Here is a 22,442-nt window from a genome sequence, read left to right on the forward strand (position 1 = left end):
ACACAACAAACAACAAATCCATTTGTCTTAACCCTTGTGTGCTGTTCAGAGTCTTTTTGACCCACATTTCTAACTTTCATTCATGGGGATAACATGGATAATTTGACATGGTTTAGTGTAAGATTTTTGCCCATCTTTTGGAAAATGCTGTTTTAAAAGTAACAAATTATCACTTTAACCAGTAGATGGCTGCAGAGCACCACTATTTGCTATTTGCTTTTTGACTAACTGAAAGACATCTTTTCACAAGTTTTTCCAGTTGTATTCATATCTACATATTTTGAAATCACAATTATAATAATAAAAGTTACTTTTTGTCAAAGTTTAGGCACTTTTTGTATTGAAAAAAAATCTGTTTTTCAGTAATGTTATATTATGATTAGAATCAAATGAATTTGATCAATGGACAAAATTCATCCTCAAAATCAGAAACAACAGAACACACATAGACAGAAATGAAGTGGCACACTTTAAATTTGTAGAATTATATGAAAAACAGATGTTTGAAATAAATGATAAACTCTAAAAACTTCAACTTTTCTCTTTGTAACATCCTGATCAGGTTTGATTCTAATCATAATGTAACATTATTGAAAAACTGATTTTATTTCAGTACAAAAACTGCTAAACTTTGACAAAAAGTAACTTTTGTTATAATTGTGATTTCATTATATGTAGATATGAATCTAACTGGAAAAACTTGTGAAAAGATGTCTTTTAGTTTTTTAGTAACTTTTAGTACTTTTAAAACTGCATTTTCCAAAATTTGGGCAAAAATCTTACACTAAACTATGTCAAATTATCCATGTTATCCCCATGAATGAAAGTTAGAAATGTGGGTATTTTATAAGGCAATTTTTTTATTAATTTGTTTTTTTTTCTTTTTTTGAACATTTTGTGGAGTAAAAATGTCCAAATGTGGAGTAAAAATATTAATAAACTGAGTAAAATTACATTTGTTTAAAATATATATATTGTTACAAAATTACATTTTGTTGCCTGGAGTCTCTCAGACCCCAAATAGCCTGGCTGTAAACCGCAAACGAACAGCGCACAAGGGTTAAAGTTGTGGAACATAGTGCAGAACAAAGTGCAGCCATAACAGGGCATTGTGTATCAAAAAGTTAAATGAAAATAAATAAATTCAAATAAATAGAATGAAGAAAAAAATATATCTATATAGAGATGTCATTTAAAGGGTTAAGTTATGTTAATGCACTAAACAAGACCAATAAACTTGATTTATTAACCTATTAACACAGTATACCCCATTTACCCATGATATATGTACTTACAAGGCATTTGCCCACCGGCAACTATAGTTGCCGCTTGGACTTTTGACTAAGTATACAAAAAACTATAGATCTCTTGTAAGATTTGTTTTGTTTGGATGATTCTAGAGACCTTCATGATTATGTAGATATATATATACTGTATGTCAACAAAAAATACTTATTAGTAACATGAAAATGACCTTTCTTTGGGAGGGTTTGCCTTCGCCATGCTTCCTGGAAGTAGGGGTAGGAAGTTGATAGCCTCATGTGACAGGGAGGAAGTGAATACCTTTTTTTTTTCTTGAAATTTCTTTATTTGGTTGTTTGCTTGCATGTCATTGAGAAATAAAACATGGACAACATCTAGAAAAATACTTACAAAAGGAAAATGACAACTATGCACTGCGGCAACTATAGTTGCCGGTGGGCTTAACCTGTTAACCTGCACCCCCCACTCAGGGGCTTACAGCTGAAAATGACATACCTGAATTAAAATAAATATAGCTCCTGAGAACAGTGTACCACAGGCACAATTAAGGTCTCTTTGGAAAGAAGACACTTGGCACTCTACTAACAATCAATCAGAGTTGATAATGCTCAAACAAATAAAAAGTTATAAAAGTTGAAGTGCCTCATAAATAATGTGAACTACAAAGAATGTTTTATTATTTCATGTACAAATATATAAAAATAGACCTGGAGGAATCCAATTAGGTAATGGATTGAAAGCCACAAGTCTCATCAGTTTATATTTCAAATTTGAGGAAGATATAATGAAAAATGCGGTTCCTGCAAGCTTTTTTCCAAGACTATGTCAGTTCCCTTTCTCCCTCCCCCTGCCTGAGGCACATCCCCAGAAATGACATCCCCAAACTAAAATAATTGTAGTTGTTGAACAATTTGCTCTACATGCACAATTTAGACATATTTTAAAAGAAGACACTTTAGAGTTTATTACCCAAATGTAAAAGTTGAAAAAACTTACACAGACAAAAATTTATAGAATTTAAAGTGTCTTGAAAATAATTTGTACTGCAAGTAACATTTTATTATTTTATGAAAAAATAAATGAAAACAAACCTGGAGGAATCCAGTTCGGTAATTGATTGAAAGCCACAAGTCTCATCAGTTTATATTTCACATTTGAGGAAGATATTATGAAAAATGAGATTTCTGCAATATTTTTTCCAAGACTATGTCCAGGTACCAAGAAGCCTCCTTGGATACCTCAAAAAGCAACCTAATGACCAAATGTTATGAAGGGTACTGCAAGCTATTTTAGTCATCATATACACTGCTCCATGCTTTTTCAATTATAAAATAATCCACACAACCATAAGACTTTATACAAGTGATTTATTTGCACAACAGAACAATAAAAATATAAGTAAAATATTATGAAATATTTAAAAAAATAAATATATAAAAAAATAACTGAATTTCTTTGCAACAGAAAAGGCAAAGAAAATAAATCAACAATGCTGTTGTCTCCGGCAAAATGCTAAGTCCTGTTTAGTCAGTGCTGGTCATGCCAAACAGCGAAGCAGTCAAAATGCTAAGTCCTGTTTAGTCAGTCCTGGTCATGCCAAACAGCGAAGCAGTCACGCTTTGGCTGAAAGCACAATGGTGTTGAACAAGTCTTGCAAAAAACAGGAGTTTTTTTGGAACAAATCCTGCACTCACGCCTTCCTTTGGTGCTGTCTGAAGCAAAGTTCCCTGGTAAATGGCGAGTCTCATCTTTGTGGGATGGAGGAGATGAAGGAACATCAGCACGCACCAACACAGTAAGTTCCTCAACAAGACGTTCTCTGAATTGTTTCTGTGTCAGTGGCTTCTGGTTCTTCATACAGGCCATTTGACGTTGGAGTATAAAGGCATTGACTATGGCTATGTCCACGAAGTGGTAGAAGAAGGTACGATACCACTTTCTTGTCTTGTGTGAGACTGAGTAGTAGCCAATGAGTGCATCTGAGACATCCACTCCACCCATGCACCTGAATAGAAATAGAAACGGTCATATTTTAGAATACATTTTCAGAAATGTACTTGATATTCAATATAGATGAAATATAAACAAGTAAAATTGACACTACTGAATATATTTTACAAACCTGTTATATTCTGCAACACAGTCTGGAAGAGGTACATCCAAGGTTTCCCACTGTCCATTTCCACCTTTCACTTTTCTCTTCACAACACTCCCTCCGCTGCCTCTGTGAATGGTGGAGCACATCTGTACCTCTCTCGTGTCCTTCCATTCCACAAACAGCAAGTCCCCTTCTCTCAGCCAACGATGTGTGCCACGAGGAGCTTTTTTGAGAAGCTTGTTCATGCCGGTTTTAGGGTAGCCTATCCTGTTGGACCGAATAGTTCCACAAGCCCAGATGTTTTTTTTCAGGAGATCTCTAAACAGAGCTGGACTAGTGTAGAAGTTGTCAACAAACAGTCTGTAGCCTGTTCCCAACATCTTCTCATCAACCAGTGCCATGACAGACTCATAACTCAGTCCTTTGTTCTGTGGAATGGGTGCTGCAGGTGATTTACCCTCATAGACAAAAAAGTCCCATGTGTACGCACACAGCGAGTCAGCAAGGACGAACAGTTTATATCCCCACTTTGTTGGCTTGGCCTTCATATACTGCTTTAGTCCATTCCTAGCTTTTGATGCCACCATCCTCTCGTCAATGGCAATGTTCTGGAAAGGATGGAAAAAGTTCTTACATGCATCTCTCAGCTCCTGATACATCGGTTTGATCTTGCAGAGACGGTCATAGGCAGCTGTTCCTTTTTTGTTGTTGTTTTCGGCATCCACCTTGGGGGGTAAACTTGATGGCTGTTTCATGGGAAAGAATGGAAAGATAATTAGCACCGCATGTCAAGTAAATAATTATGTATAGTTTTTATGTGGCTGGCCATTCAATCAACAATCAAACTGATGGGCAGCCGTTTAGACAGCATTCATACTAAAGGTCGTCCATACAATCAAATTGATGGGCAGTCATTTAGACAGCATTCATACTAAAACTTGTCCATTCAATCAACAATCAAACTGATGGGCAGTCGTTTAGACTGCATTCATACTGATAGTCGCCCATTCAACAATCAATGGCTGGTGATGGCCAATGATACAGACAGCATTCATATGGATGGTCAGACATAGAACCAACAATCACACTGATGGCCGGCCATCAGACAGGCCATTTGTTTTATAAGGTAAATGCATTGTGGTCTGAAAAGATGATGCTACTTTATTTCTATTTGTATATATTGGACAATTGTATAGGTGTTTAGTTATTTCTGTAATTTTTCCTAGCACAAACACACACACTATATATAATTTTTCCTAGCACAAACACTCTATATATATATATATAGTGTGTGTGTGCTAGGAAAAATTACAGAAAAAATGTCAAGTCTATTTATATTTATAGGACAATTGTACAGGTGTTTAGTTGTTTCTGTTTTGTTTTTTTTCTAGCACATACACTAACGTTATATAGATATATAGCCTAGTGTGTGTGTGCTAGGAAAAATGACAGAAACAACTAAACACCTGTACAATTATCCAATATATACAAATATAAATAGATAAATAAATAAATACATAGCATTATCTTTTCAGACCACAATGCATTTACCTTATAAAACAAATGGGAAAACAAACACACACTCACTCTCTCTCTCTCTCTCACACACACACATACACATACACACACACACACATACACACACGTATAATGTGTGCATGTTACATAATGTATATAGCAACTCACCGATATAAAATTGGATCATCTTTTCCGTCCTCAAGCATATCACCCTCGTCGTCGCTGTCTTCACTCTCCTCAATTTCGTCATCGCTGCTTCGAGTGATCTCAAATAAAACATCTTCAGCAGAAAAAAACTTCTTCTGACGATCCATTTGATGAGATAATCCGTCCAGTAAGAAAGACGCGAAAACAGATGTTGACTGGGGAACCGTCTTTTTGCTATGGCTAGTTAGCTGTCAAATGACGGGGGTGTGGTCACAGCCTACGTCGCAGGTTAGCTCCTCAAGCGGAATGGAGAGTGACTGATTCAAATAAATAAATAAACATCTTGTTCGCGAGGAATTTAAACTTCCCGGGTATCGTTGGAATCATGCACTGATTGGCTACATTTTCTATTAGTCATATAATTTCAATTCTTTCATTGGCTTTCGTTGTAAAGACAAAATAATAGGATCAGCATATCATGACGTCAAAAAAACTGACCGCAGTGTTTGGATATTTTGACCTATATATTGCCTATCTTTGTATTTGTGTGTGTGTGTGCGGTCTTAATTTGTTCATTACACTCTAAGCAACACACCCATATAACGTTTGGCTACCGGGAGTCTGTTTTTTATGCATAATTTTATTGCATAACCGACAAGTATGATACTTCACCCTGAAGAAACTCGATGTAAACAAAGGAATAAACATCGATATTACAACGTTATTGTTTCTTTGGACTAAAAATGCTCTATGGGATGTTATTCAGTGGACCCTCACCTTTCCATTCAATCTGGAACTTTTAGCAGTGGATGCGTGTGTGGCTCGTTATTACGACACTAATGGTATGTACTCCGTTTTTTATTACGTGTGTTTTGATCTGTACTGCTTACATAAATGCAAGAAATACATTCGTTATAAGCTTTTCATCGTAAAACAGAGCTCTATTATCGATGCTTGAGGCTTAGACCTTTAAAATGATATATAGTTTGCCAAGATTAATGATGTTCTTTCACGTTAAATCCATTCATAAACATTAAACTAGTGGGGAAAAAAAACGCTTCAGTGCGCCGGCGCACTGGCAAAGGTTAACAGGTTAAATGGGTAAAAAACTTAAAAAGTGAAAAGGGGTGTTTGATACCAGAAATAATTGCATGCATTGTCTTTGTAGATGTCAAGTAGTTGGTAATAGCGTGGGGGAGCTCCCGATAGTCTTTGCCAGTACTTGGAGTAATTCTGTGTGGATTATTTGAAATACTGGTACTGCTGATTTAGCGCTAAGAGTTTTGACGTACGTACATGAGGATCTGTGTATGCTTATCAAGAGGGCCTTTGATGGATGATGAGCAAAGCATGCACACAGAGGATTTATAAGGATATAAGTTAATTTGTGTTTACTTGTCAAGAGGGCCTTGAGGACGGCAAGTGTACTGATAAGGATATCAATGGTTTATCTGTGTTTACTTTAAGTATAGCATGTGCACAGATGGCTAGCTCACGGTTACTGTTTTGTTAAACAAAGTTTTAACAAAAGTCTGCTTGGGTGAAGCTGGGAAAGTAGAGGTTTTAAAAGTGTATAGGTTTAGCGTAACGGTTACCGCCTCGATTGCATGTAGCGAGGGTCTGCTCGGGTTACCTAAATCCTATGGAATAGGATAGTTAAAAGTGTTACTGTGTTGAGGAGGTGTTTTAGTGAATCTTTTAATGTATTGTTCAGATCTGACAGGGAGTACAGAATAGTGTGTATGTGTGTAAGTGTCTGTGGGATCCTGTGACTGTGCCTGTGGTTGAAAATAAGTGACCTCTGACCCTGGTTGCTTGAAGGGACAGAGAATGTGTGAATGAGCTTTAGGGACATGTATAAAATGATGGGTATTTAAAAAAAAAAGAAAAGTAAGGGAAAACAATTGTTTCAAGATATTAATTTAGCAGAATATTGTAGTATAACATAAGTTAAAATAATAAGATATATATTTAATCAATAAATGTAATAATATATATTAATAGATAAATACAAATAAGATTGCACGTGCTCAATATATTATATATCTGAAGTAAAATTTGTATCTCGTTATCCCTGAAGACAGAGTGGAAAAAGTATTCCATTGCAGATAAATGCGTTTGTGTTAAGAGAAAAATAACTGGTGCAAGGTTAGCAAGATTGAGTGACCAAGTTTCAAAAGTCAAAAATATTTTACAGAAATCTTAGAATTGTAGTAAATGGGATTTGTTGATTCAATAATAAAAAAAAGAAGAAAAGAGAGTAAATAATAAGAGGAATTCCTTAATGTTTGTTGAGGAAGATTTTATTCACCATACTAGATTATTGTGAACACAGCATGCAAATATAGAAGAAAGATTGAAGTCTGATTTTATGATAGGGAAACTTATTTAACTGTATTATTCTCAGATCATCAGAGTTATATTATTGCTGATATAGAAAAAGAGAACTAGCTTGCTTTTTCCTGCAATGAAGAACTGCTTACTAATAGAATGGGGGAACTGCTATGGTCAACCAGTGAGATTTTTATATAAAAGAACTAGTGAAAAGATGCAGGTTAAAAAGTGGAATGTAGATAAAGAGCTAATAGCTTATTTGTAAAAGTTCAATTTGATTCATGCGGATCTCTGAGTGTTCAAATTCCAGATACCTTCAGTGACGAATGGAAGCAACAAGATTGCAAAGGGCAAAGACACAAATGCAGAGAGAAGAACAGAGAGTGGATGAGGAGCTTTCAGCTCCCCTTCTGAAAATTCAGCAAGGAGAAAGACTGAATTAATGTTGGAAAAGGTGAAACTTTCACTTGAGACTTTTCCTGAAAACAAAGAAAAAATCCTGAGATGCAAAACTGGCAGGATCGATCAAAAGCCCAAACTGAGAAGAGGCAGAGAAACAACAGATATTCCACTCTGCAATGGCCTTTGAGTGACAGCAAGGCTGAAAAACACGTCAACAGACACTGATCTAAAAACAGAAGAACAGACCCTTACGGCACAACAGGTGTGGCTACTTGATCACTCTAGAGACTGCTTCAAATTTGATTAATTATTATATTAACTTAATTCAATCTGATTATTCACTGGTCTCATAGCAATTCTTTATATTCTCTGCTAAACTAACCCTCTCTGCTTTTTCAATAGGTACAAGTCCAGCTCTATAAGAAAAAGAAAATACAGAGAAGTGGGTGCTCAACTCACCAAATAGTTAAAACTGAGGCTGGATTTGGTATAGTGAGGGCTATTAGACAACTATAGGGCTAAAAGCATGACAGAATTATTCTCTGGCAAAGAAAAAGATAGACGTCAAAGAATGATTATTTTTGTTTGAAAAACAATGAAACTGGTCACTCCATCTTGTTTTGGTAATTTTCTAGAGATAGATTGGAGAAGGATAAATAACTCCAAAAGTCCAAAAATATGAAATCAAAAATGATGTCGAAACTGGGATAATGAGATGGAAATGTTATTGGCCATGGATCCAAGATTATGCAGAGATCTCCAATTTTCTTCTTAACCCTCTGGGGTCTAAGGTGTTTTTGGGGTCCTTGAGATGTTCTGACATGCCCTGACATTTGTGCTTTTTTCAGTTGCTTATAAACATATTAATGGCAAAGGTATAATTACACTCTATTTAGCACAAACAGGGCTATCATAATATGTGAGCAACATGTATGTACATGTTTGTATTTTTGAGAAAATAATGTTTATGCATGGTTATTGAAAAAACTAAAAATTAAAGTTTCTGAAATAAGGCCATAAAACATACTAAATATGTGTCCACAAGACTTCTGAATAATGCATTTTGTCGCCTAGAGTTTTTTCTTCAAAATGATGTGAAAATCATCCTGCCTAATCGTTCACATAAAACAATACATTGATTTAATTTTTGTAAGACACTTTTTGTTTGGAAAGGCAATATGCGAGTGGGCGTGAGTCACACCTGAGGAGACAATGCCCCCACATAATGAGGCTGCATACTTAATGAGCCTTTCATTCAGGTGTGTGACTGAGCCACAAGAAAGAATGCAAGGACAATATATCTATATATATATGTATGTATATATATCTATATATATATATATATATATATATATAATTGGTTCACAGTTGTTGTTGTTTTTTCCACAAATTGTGCTTGCAAATTGTATAATATCCAAGGTAAACATTTCTAGTAATTGTGCAGTTAATTGTTCTCATACTGTATTTTCAGACTTGGAATATATTCTCTACCCAAATGTGTCACTAATAAAGCATAATAAAATAATTTAAAGAGAAGGCTTATAATGACCTTTTAAGATTTTGTTTACATCTATCCTTGTATATATATATATATATATATATATACATATATATTTATTTTTAATTTTTTTATTAAAAAGTTACAACAGGTTACAATTACAAAAGTTATACAATTACAACAACATTTAAAATTGTAACAATATTTCCAGTGTTATCTTTCTTTGTAAAAACGAAAGTATACATTTTATCATACGTAATTCAATTCATATGAGCAGAAATTGGCAACATTATAAGCTTATTTGATGTGGCAATATTTTACAGTAAAAACTTTATAATCTATCCGATTTTGTAGTCGATTTTTAACTTTTCTCAGTATAGCAATAGAGTTTGGTAAAAGCTGTTCATTCATTCACACACAAAAACGTGATTCATTTTTAAACAGTATTTTTGCCAGCTGTAGTAGCTACACAACAGCGCGCATCTGTGCGTTCATTCATTCATACATAGAAACGCGATTCATATTTAAACAGTATTTTTGCCAGCTGTAGTAGCTCCACAACAGCACGCATCTGTGCGTTCATTCATTCATACACAGAAACGCGATTCATATTTAAACAGTCTTTTTGCGTACAGACACTTGCGATTAGATTATTTTTTATTACCAGGATTATTATCAAGATAGTATTATTTCTCACAGCGTCGTAAAGTACATGAGTCTGAAAGTGAACTCGCGGTGTGTGTTATCCAGCTGATGTGGGCGTTTCACAGGTTTGCCTGGATCCTCACATTTACGTTTGAATAGAGCGCGCTCTCCGTGGGCGGAGTCAAATTAAAAATAATGAGCTGAGATGAGAATGACTGACATCTCTCTCTTTTCATACATATTACATGAACTGTGAATATTTGTTTTTTTATATAAATTACTTCATTTAAAAGAAGAGAATTCAAGCTTCATGCCTGTGTGTCTGTATGCCTGTTTAACTGAGTATTCGCTGAGTAATAGTTCATTTTCGGACGCGTTTCAGAATGGACTACACTGATAGAGAGTAGGCAGAACTCGCATCATGTTTATTTTTCTTTATTTGGCAAAAAGCACAACACTTTGTTTTTATTGTTAGTATACACAAAAATAATACACACTTAACAGGATCGATTGATGTATGAAACGTGTATGGAAGATCAAAGTCAACAGAGTATTTAGACTCTCTATTGCACTGATAAGGAAAAACGCGAGCTGGTATCGCCGGCGATACTGCCGACCCCAGGGGGTTAAAGCAGCTCATGAGCAAAAACAAAAAGAATATGAAAAAGTAAACTGCATTTGAGAAATTACAATTGGCTGCCTTACTCTCAACTGCACCATACTTAGGCCTATTATTCTGAAATATTTAATCATTTCAGAAGAAGTGTCAGTGATCTTAAGGTTTAGTTTAACACAGTTGTTACAAACCCTTTTTTTTTTTTTTTTTCAAAGATCACTGACACTTCTGAATAGCTGAGTTGTGATGTTGTCCGTCAGACCTTTGGAATTCCACAGCTAAATTTATAAGTTCCGCATTTAGAGCACAACCTGTGGAAGAAGAATGTGTGATGGCCGATGAGTGACTGAGTATGAATGGAGTGGGAGATGGTGTACACCAAGGCAAATCAATTATTTTGCCTATGCAGCTTATATCTAAATTTGATATGTGGGCCCACAGGGCATATTCTGCCCAATAAAATAATGGCCATGGATGGATTTGGTTAATTTCCTGGTCGAAATTGTAGTGGCAATAGAAAAAAGAAGAAGAAAAAAAAACAGTACCACATTTGCGCAGTACCTAACACATATGACTTTCCTTTCAGAATATCATGATGGAGCTGACTCTTTGTCAAAAGAATGAAATATTGTCTTGTAACTTTTGTCTTTTAGTAATGTGGGTTGAGTGTTGTCCAAGATGCCTGATAAATAGTGTGCTAACAGTGGGACTCAAAACAATGAGATAACTGAGCTGAATTGACTTATTATAAAAAGTACATTTTAAATTTATTATGAGAAAAATGTAAAAAGGTTGCAAATTTGATGATAAAAAATAAAATTAATGAAAAACAAATGGGAAAGCTCTGCTGCTAATGAAAGCAGAAAACCCCCAAAAGGGGCCAGAACACCACTCAGCCCACATGACCATTCTACAGGTGACACCAAGAAGGACAATGGGCCAGATGAGCAGATGATTTAATACATGTTGTTGTCACTAACAGAACTAACTGAAATAATGAAGGTTGCATTCACAGATGACAGCAGTACAATTCCAGGAAGGTTTCTGGGACGGTTCAAACAAAAAGAACCAGTGACTGTGCTTTGTCATCTCAGAAGAGGCTTGAACATTCATCAGCAAAGTGACATTTGAGTCCATGCTTCTCAACTTAAAATACACCAACAAGCCTCTACCCCCCACAACAGGAAGTGAGGGATCAAGGACATGCTGGCAATGATCTTCCCTTGCCAGTGAGAGAAAAGGAAAAAGCCAATTGCAAAAACACACAATGAGCAACATGGAAAAAGAAGACAAACGACCAGAAACAAATGAATGAAAAGTTGCAGAATGTGAGAAGCTCACAAGGAGTTGTGCAAAGAAGAGAGACTCAACAGAGATGAGTACAAGTTCAAACAATAGTCAACATCAACCAAACTTTCTTTAAATGTAATATTAAAGCCCTTGAATACAACTAGTAACAACTTAATAATAACCCCACAGGAAGAAATAAAATATTGAATTAAAGGGGACATATCATGCTAAATCCACTTTTTTAGCCCTTAAATGCATTTTGTTGTATATTTGGAGTGTTTAGAAGTACAGAAAAGTTGAAATTATTCTCTTCAGGTGCTTCGTTGATATCTTTATATTCTGTTTTGGTCATATTTTTCAACCTGTTCAGATTTTTCTGTTATCTATGACATTTTGTGAACTATCACGTCACAGTATTTGCAGCGGAACTGCCAAATAAGGACATTGACTTCCAGCCCAACACTTCGAGCAATCCGCCATTTTTATTTCTCGCTGCAAAATTGTAGTCCAAGCTAAAAGATGCAGAAGTTACGAGAGGGTAAGTTAAAATGTTCGGTTGTTGGATGTAGTAACCCATACGCTTCATTACACCGTCTAATGTAGATGAACTGCCGCACTTATGACAGTGCGCATGTTTAACTGAAAGAACGAGCAGAGAGAGAGTGAGACCCGGTCGCGCGCTCACTCTCTCTCTTCAGAGCCAGGCGAAAGTGTAAACCGTCTCCAAACTAGACGCTGTCTTGCTCTCTCTCCCTCGCACATATTAATCAAAATAAATCGACACGGTGGTAAAAGGTCGGAAGACCAAAGTTTCATGTGTAAATACAGTAAGTAACACACCATTGCGATACATCCATATGAAGACGTTCTTCTGCAGGTTCGTCGTCTTCATTTTCATCTCGCTCCGGCTCCGGACTCTGGCTCGAACATGTAAGGCTGGCTGGACAAGTCTTCCGTTGTTGACATTTTGTTAATAACGTGTGAATAAAAAGTTTCTGTGCCGCTAGATAATCGTATCTCTGCTATCAGACTACAAAAATGGCCGAACGGGGTGGAGTTGAACCTCTGCAAACTGGAGAGGGGGCGGGGTATGACGTGTCTCAATTGTATTTAAAGAGACCGCACCAAAACGAGTTGCTGTCAGACGCACATCAGAAAAGGGGTAAAAAGGGGGCCTGTGGAGCTATAATAATGAGGAATTCAGACCCAAGCATTGCAGTTCCGCTTTATATAGACTACAAATGTATGATTTATATGTTAAAAGGAACGATTTAAAAGCATGATATGTCTCCTTTAAAGAATATATCAAAAACAATGTAGAAACGATAATGAAAAATCAGAAAAGAAATGAAAGTAATGAATGATAAGCGACTAATTCAAGTAATTGTCATAGCACAGTGAGAATTAAGACAAGTCATGGAGGAAAATACAACTAGAACTAAAAATAGATCATAATGGGTACTCGAATGTAATTTGTCAATACAGGGGTATAAGTATTTAATTTAAGGCTACAGTTGAAAATTAAAGAAAAGATTACCACTGGCTATTAACAAATATTTGATTTCAATTTTAATTCATAAGATTAAGATTTGATTCAATATGCTATTGACTAATTAAATGTATTTTAAATGGTGCTAATAGAACGATCACCTCAGTTGGAAGTTGTTCGAATTGAATAACAAACAGACCTTATGAACTGAACAATCTATATGGTTCCAGAGGGGGGTAAGAATGACAGGTTGTTGCACAAAAACATACTTTTGAATATTCTCAATCCAGATGCGCATGGTTTTGACCAGTGCGCAAGGGGGGAGTAAGGAGGGATTAAGAATTAGGAAAAGGCTAAATTAAGAATAAGGAAAAAATTAAAAGGCTAAATTAAGAATAAGAAAAAAAAAAGAAAAAAAAAGGCATTTTTTGCATTTTTGACTGTACACAAGCGAAATTTGTGCCAAAAATAAAGGTAGGAAAGGAACAGTGACACAAATAGGCCATATATCAGTACCAGAAGGACTAATAAAACACTTGGTAATGGATTATATGAACAAGATAGAGATGGGTAAAGGCAATGAAATCCGCAGAGGAGGGTCAGGAGAAGTAATTAAATATTACCAGAGAAGTATTCCGTAGTGTAACGAGGTATGTTGTTACGGGAAGAAGGAGGCGGGAACCGGCGAACATTTAAAGACTTTTAATGACAAAAATAAAACAAATACAAAATGAAAGTAAAAGCCAGCAGCCCCTCACGGACGACTGCTGGCAACACAGAACATCAAATAAAACACAGGCCTGTTCCTCTCTCGCTCTTCACTGTCGTCGCTCCTCCTTTATGCTTCCGCTCCTCCGTGAGAGATGCGAGACCGGTGCGTTGCGCACGTGTCGCTCATTATCAATCACGCCACCAGCCTCGCGCAGTCCTCCCACGGCCCTCGACCTCGTCGTGCTCGCCACACGTAGATTTGAAATTCTATCAGAAATAAGTTCAGATAATGGGTCAGCAGTCATTCCAGAAATATTGAAGATTAAAATTAATTGTATGCAAAAACTTAAATTACAGAAAGGAAGTTTTAACAATAATTAAGTTATAATGCTTTATGTTTGAAATGGTTGCGGAAAAAACTTAGATATACAGAAAAAGAAATGACCGTACAATGAATATGTAAGATAGTATAAAAAGTTATTTTCGAGAGTATTTCGAGAGTTTTTTCTAATTGTCTAATGAGTTTATTTAATGACTTTTTATGAAGTAAATGTAACATTGCTCTTAAAGCTTTCTTAAGTTTGAGTGATTACAGGTGACATAATTAAGTTTATTAATGATAGTTAATTTAGAAATTAGTAGAAAGGAAGAAAAGGTATTCAGTTAAGGTATGCTTGAACTGAGAAGCTATAATGAGAAAGAGCTGCAACACGTGAGATTAAACATTTTAGAAAATAGTATTTATTGTTAAATTTGGTAATAAAATAGACAGAATTTGAAATGTAAAACGTTATAACGGAGAATATTGCGATTTAATGGATAGAAGCTGCACTACAATGTTATGTTCATCAACTAAATATGACTGACTAAAAGATTGATTCTTCAAATTTAAGAAATTATATTCCTTCATAAAAATAAGAAGCGAATAAAAATGAGAAAATTATTTTTACCCAGACCTATTTTTAATCTAAATTCATATGAATCATGCAAAACAAAGACACAAACTGAATCAATTATTCTACTATAATCAGCAGAGATTTATTATAATGAAAACAATTACATGAAAAAAGTAGAATGACTTATGTTTGGAGATTAATTTAGCAAATACGATTGAGTATTTGTAAGTAAATGTAAGGCAAAATTGATTTAAAGAATTAGGAATGTTTTTTTGGAGTTGCAATATTGAAAGGGGGTTATTATTCTGTTGTGTACTTCCCATATTAAAAAGATAATGAAAACTAATTTTAGAGGGCAACTAAATCACATATTATTAAGATTGGGCTTATGTACCGAATTGAGATTTACAATCATTGGACATTGATTGAAGTACCTCGAATGAGGATGAAGAAGATAATGAATAAGCCAGATCCTGGGTGTCTGGGTCGAAGAGGATATCTACACCGCAAGAGAACTTTATAGAATAAGGGATTTTTGTGTTTGACATATTCTACATAACTGGGACAATAACAGACAATGCTGAACCAATTTCATCCACACACTTTGTTAGAAGTATACTTTCCTTATCTCAGCTCTGTCCATAGAAAAAGCCTTGCTTGCACATTCCTTTGTATGTATGTAAAGCACATCTGTTTCATATTAAGAAGGACCCAAAGATTCTGTGGGGGAGAGAGAGTTCTGTTCTTTCTATGCATTGTATTGTATTGTATTGTGGAAGCCTTTTTGTACCTCAAGGCGCAGAAGGCAATCTTACCGGATATTTACCATTTATAGAGATGTTATATAAACCTAGTGTTCATTGTACACTTTCTGCATTTGGGTTCATCTCCTTGCAAATTCATGACAGAATGAACCGACCAAAGGAGAACCCAGCAGATAGAATGTCATCTTCTGTCAAACCTAATTCGGACAACCTGGAACTTTGGTGGCAGTTGGCTATCGCCGACAGTAAAGACGGCAAGCTTCCGTTTCCTCCCCTGGGTGAGTCGACCCTGAGACGGTACGCCCAGGTCGTGGAAGGGAGGAGATTTTTCTTGCCAGAGATCCTGGTCAACCGGTACTTCATTGCAGGTCTTAATAATCCCCCTCTGCTGTCTGAACAAGAGACGCTGACTCTTCGTCCTTTTCGAGAAGTGGTGGATCGCTTATCCCGGAGAGAGTCACAGGCTCCCACGAGCTCATCATCTGCCAAGCTGCCCGTGATCCCGGAAGGTCGTGTTTTAGCTGTGGTCACGCATGGTGACCAGGCTCACTCCGCTGCGACTCCTGAGGCATCACCCGCACCCACAAGTCTCCGCGGAAAACGGGGAAGATGTCTCTCATGGGAATCTGCTTCGGAGTCCTCTGCTACAGGGTTTCCCCAGGTTTGATCACCCCAAATTTAAGACTTTTTTAAGACCTTTTTAAGACCACTTTAATGAAAATTAAGACCTACGTCGCACCCATTATGCAGTCGTAAAATACCAGATCAAATCCCAATAATGACAATTGCTAACAAAGGTTTTAATTAATAAAACATTTATTATTACACTGCAAAGTGATGTTTTTGGTAAATATCAAAACATTCATAACAATATACAGACTAAGTTTTAGTTTTAGCTAACTTTCTCAGCATTCAAATTATTTCAACCATTTTACATTTACAAGAATAAAAAGAAATGTAAACACACCTTAAAAACAAGGGGAGGGATAGAGAGACATAGAGAGGGGTAGATAGATAAAAAGAGACACACAATGAGAGATAGATAAGAGAGATAGATAGGAGAGAGAGAGGGGTAGACAGATAGGTAAGAGATATAGATAGAATAGCGAGATAGGAGAGAGACAGCGACAGACAGATAGATAAGAGATATAGATGAGAGAGAGAGAGAGAGAGAGAGAGAGAGAGAGAGAGAGAGAGATAGGAGACACAGAGTAATAAACAAATTAGATAGGAGAGAGTGATAGACATAAGATAGACAGGACAGAGAGAGAGATAGACAGACAGACAGATAGGAGAGACAGTGTGATAGATTAGATAGGAGACAGGAGAGAGAGAGGGGAATAGGCAGATATGAGAAAGAGAGAGAGCAATAGATAGGAGAGCGAGAGAGAGGTAGATAGGAGAGAGAGTTTTCAGTACATCACAACAACATCAAATCACAGTAGTACCTACAAGTTTCTTAGCTCAACACCTTTGGCAACAATCTCTTCATCTATATTCTTAAGCTCAGCCAGTTTGTCTTTGTGGCTCCTTCTGAAAGCGTTCGATTTTACAATAAGTTCAGTCATCTTGTTTCCGTGCTTTGATTCTGCCTGCTCTGCTAATTTGTCTGCATCCCTAGCTAGGTTTCCAGCCACTTCCTGAATGGATGATCTTTTCTTTCTCAATTGCTGCAATTGCTCCTCAATTGCTTTCCGTTTAAAGCCTTGGGCTTCTGATACCTTTTTTTGTTTTTCGGTTTCGAGATAAATTCTATACCTGCTCCTTGCAGACACAACTGAGGACAGAAGCCCTGATGTCAAGGGTACCTTCAAGACACCTCCGTGCAGTGATACATAATCGCATACAATTCTGTGTGCAACAATGGTATCTTCCTGAATATTTGAGATTTCCACCTCCTTATTCACCGAGAAGCCCCTTTCAACCGTGGCCTGTCCGTGTGAGAGCAATAACAGCTTCTGGATGAAAGCCCACAGCTGGGGGTAAGGATGACTGATGTAAGTATGGAGGAAAACATCCAGCCGCTTCTCCAAAGGTTTGGAGGCAAAGAACTCCTCCCTGTCCCGCACTTCCAATGACAACAACTGGGCAAACTGCTGGGTGATTAGGTCACCTGAGGAATGAGAAAATAACGTCAGTGTCACGCACAGTATATAAGAAAAGGTTCATTAGGAAACAATATGTCTCAGTTCATGTCAGTACAATATTTTTTCAATAATGAAAGGAGACATTATCTACCGGCAGCAGTTTCACCATCCAACTGCTTGTCCTGGATAAACTGTTTAACTAGGCCTTTCATCTGGCTCTGACAGAGCTCAGGAGAGGTGTACATCTTGGCTGGATCAAGACAACTCATCCGTCTCACAGTTGGGTATTTCAAAGGGCTTTTGTCCTGAAGCTTCCTCACTATTTTGATCAGACCCTCCATGCACTCTTTTCTGAACTGAAGAACAGAAAGCTCTCCAGTGGTCTTACTCTGTTTCTGAAGTTCCTAATACAGGGAATAAGAACTAACTGAGGAAAAACTGAAGTAGCAGTCCCACAACTCCCCTGATAACTAAACAAGTTGACCAACTGAGAACACTAAATAAAATAAACTTCTCTGACTTTTTCATGACTAAAAAGCTAAATTTCAATGACTATACTTACAGTATATCTGGATTTTTAGGCTAAAGAAAAATATGGACCCATACATACCTTGATGGCATTTTCCACTCCAATGCCAATGGCCCTCACAGGTACCATTGCCTCCTTTTCAGTGACATCGAGATGGACTAGTTGTGCAGGGGTAGCATCTCGAAGAAGGTCTATTTTAACGAATCTCCTCAGCAAGCTCTGCAAATAAGTTGAAGCATGACAAACAAACAAAAACCACAGAGTTTATGGAATACTACCAAATACAGAGATTAATAATTTGTATTTGTCACAATAGGGATAAGTAATCTGGATTACTGCTATGAAAACCCTGCAGTGATGAACAAAAGTCCAAATAATTCAAAGGGGTTCCCAAGCTTTACAATATGACTATAGTTATTTAGATCACATTTACAACATGAACACAGAAAATCTAACTCACCTTTATTAGTTCTGCTAGGTCGTGTGCGATGAATGGCAGGACCGGCACATCAGTTTGATACTTTGTGAGGAATGGTGATACATTTCGGCATACTGCGGTGAAAAACTCCAGCTTGGCTATTACAAAGGGATCTTTTGCTGCCACCTCGATGGTGTCGTATGATGAGGTGGTTGGATTGTTGACATCTTTGTTTCTTACAGCTGCTACATATTTGAGAATGTTGGGCCATATTTGGAGGGCTCTTTCGGCAACAGGCAAGTTTTCAATCCACCGGTGCCCACAAAAGGGTAGGGCGAAAGTGCTTGATCCTGTCACAGTGATGAAGTCCTCTCTTCTTGCTGGCACATTTAAGAAGAGAAAGTGAAGAGCTCTTAATATCTTCTCCATATGCCAGGAGTTGAACCCTGCCTTGACAGCATTATGAAGGGTATGGAGGCCGCATGTCGCGACCACTGCCATCTGCTTCCCACCATTATGCTCACCATGCTCCTGCTGAAGCATCTCAAAGAATTTCCAGTTTACGTTTGGTCCATCCATTGAAATAGACACCATTCTCCGCTGATCAAGATCACTGATACATTCCTGGAGATGATAAAGAGATTTTTTTTTTTAATTATACAAATTGACACATAATGCATTTCATACATATCGGCAGTTTTTTTTCATAATTCCTTTTGTGCATATCTCAGATCAAAAGGCATTTGGCCTTTGTTCAAAGCAACGACAAATCAATACTGTGTTGTGTACAAGTAATAGAATGTTGTGGAAGTTGAATAAGTAGTATTGAGAATTAAGCCGAGAGGCCGTGGGTTACACTGATTCTACAACAGCTAAGGTGCGTTGTTTAAAATCCCTTGGCTGTTGTAAAATCAGTGTAACCTACGGCCTTGAGTGGTTTATTGATTTTCTAAAACTGTTACTATAAATACCTGGCAAAGTTTTATAAAGTAAACTAAGGCAAAGCAACGAGAAATGTAACGATTTATTCATAGATAATCATTCTTCCACCAAGAAATATATTTAATGTGAACTGCATCAAGCGGAACATCACTAGCCACCAATAATGCCACTAGATGGCATTAGATCGTCAGAAGCATGGCACCAAATGACTGAACTAGGGAAGTTAGTTAAGGCGAGACACTACAGGTGAATAGGGTAAAATTTTTAAATAATAGATATCACCATGAAACTTCCTCAGTTGATTACTTACACAAGTATATAAAAAAAATGTATTACAAGTTTTAGAAATTTGTATGTTTAATTATGCAAATTAGGCATTATCTCATTAAATATGCACGATTTTGCATATATTTTCGGTAGATAGATCTGAACATATGATAAAGCCAGGTGCAAAATTCTTTTTTCATTTTGTTTACACACAAGATGAAAATAAAAACTCAGAGGGATTTCAGGACATATGCTTTCATTACCTAGGGAATCAAAATATACTGTCCATAGCCATAAAAAATAGATTTTTGCCATATTTTTTTGATTAAAATGTCACATAAATCAGGCCAGGAATGATTTATTAACAAATCCCTCTGAAAATATCTTCAGAATACTGCTAAGTGTATAACTGGAAAGTTTGGTGTACATAGGTGCTACACAGGCTGAGATGTTTCTACTGGAGAATGACAAAAAACTCATTTTGAGAAAACAGCAGTTAAAGATTTAAATAGCTCTAAATGAGAAATCGTCGTTAGCTTTAAATCCCCCTTTGGACATTCACGATTGGTTACTGATAGAAAGGAAATGCCCATATTTGGGTTACATAGCATTGTGCGGGAGACTCAGAGCTTTACAGCGATACCGGTCATGACAGACTTCAGTGAACAGACGGAGCTCGGCGTGTCGCGTTGTAATACTAACTTCCTGGTAAATTCGGGAGAAACTTACTGCCGCAAGTAAACAAAATGTAATAAAATAAACATTTTAATGTATATTTTCAACGTTTTCTTTATAGCAGCTTGAAAGAACACATATTGAAGGAGTAAACTAGCCCAAAATCTCAAAACTGACCACTGCATGAAAATCGATGTTTTTGCTTGCCGTGTCTCGCCTTAATCTTAGCTGCCTAGCTAGTAGTTATCAGAATGCAAACTACAACTCACCACAATAAAACACTAACAATAGATAAACCTAAGAAACCTAAAATAACAATTAGTATAACACAACAGTAATAAACCTTTAACTTAATCAAGCTTAATAAAAAGAAAACACTTACTTTAAAATGTTTCAGTAGGTCTTCAGCTTTTCCATGACCCATAAACTGGGAGCCAAGATATCTGGGGGCAACATGGTCGCCACTCCAATAACGGAGGTGGATGTCCATTTGCTTGGTTTTTGTAGTTTTGTTGAGACTCTCATCAAACATGGCAACGAATCCACCACTTGCCTCGTTAACGTCTTTTACCAACAACTTTGTTATGTATGGAGCCAGGCCGAATTTCGTAATATAAGATGTTTTGTTTTTGCCGCAGGTGAACGCTGCAGCAATTTCAGAGTCATCGAACATCACCTTAAAGATTTCGCTTATTCCTTCATTTGAGTTGTACGAGTGGTGGTCATAAATTGTGTGTAGAATCCATAGCACCTCTGCCCGAAGTGTCGGGGCTCCACCGACATGCATCACGCCACTTCTCGGCCCTTGTGCTGTTGCTGTTCTTATCGATGATGTCTGGCTCTGCTGGTGCTGCTGACTTTCGTTCCTGTTGCTAGTGCTAACTCGAGGTTCATTCGGAGGTTGAGCCGTGCAGAATTGAGCGATGGGCGGCTGGCGATGAAGGGCTGCTGCGTTGTGTTTCACTCTCTTCATGTGAGACTCCAAAGCGAGATGACCTAATGTAGTCAGCTTGAACGTCTTCCGACACACACAGCATCGTGCTTCGACGTTGCTTCCCAGAACCGCCCTCACCCAATCTCTATACCTAGCATCTAAGAGCCACTGTGTATTAAAACGACACTTCCCCATGACGCTCCTCTCGACTGACTGAATGTTGATCCCGCCGGCGTGAAAACCCAAACGACTGTTTGCGCATACTCCAAGACGTTCTCTGACGTGACGTTACGTTACGTTACGCTACACCATGTTGAATTTTCACGTTGTTGTTGTTTTTGTTTTTTTCCATTTCACCGTGCGTTGCAGTCTGGTTGACTTTGAATAAATAGGCTAGTATAATGAAATTTAAGACCTTCGTTTAAAAATGAAGACTTGGACAACGGACTTTAAGACTTTTTAAGGCCTTAATTTAGGAACATGACATTTAAGACTTTTTAAAGACTTTTAAGACCCCGCGGCTACCCTGTACAGAGTCGATCCTGCCTGAGACTGACCTTTCTATACCTGTTACGGTTCCTGCTGAGCTCTCCCAACCGGTCGCTGTTCCGGCTATGGTCTCTGCACCGCGACCAAGGAGGAAGAGGAGGAAGAAGGGAGTTGACAGTCCTAAGTCTCTGCCTTCCCCTGAGTCTGCGGTGGAGACAGCTGTGACTGTGGGCACAATTCCGGAGTCTGCTGCGGGAGGGGTCGTTTCCGAGTCTGCCACTAAGGGTGCTGTTCCAGAGTCTGCTGCAGTGAAAGCCGTCCCTGAGTCTGCTGCAGTGAAAGCCGTCTCTGAGCCAGCTGCTGTGAAAGCTGCGGCCGACTTAGCTGCTGAAGCTGTCTTGTAGACCGTATCAGCTCGTCAAAGGATGCC

Source organism: Scardinius erythrophthalmus (genome assembly GCF_964197995.2).
Source record: "Scardinius erythrophthalmus genome assembly, chromosome: 9".
In the NCBI taxonomy this organism is placed as follows: domain Eukaryota; kingdom Metazoa; phylum Chordata; class Actinopteri; order Cypriniformes; family Leuciscidae; genus Scardinius; species Scardinius erythrophthalmus.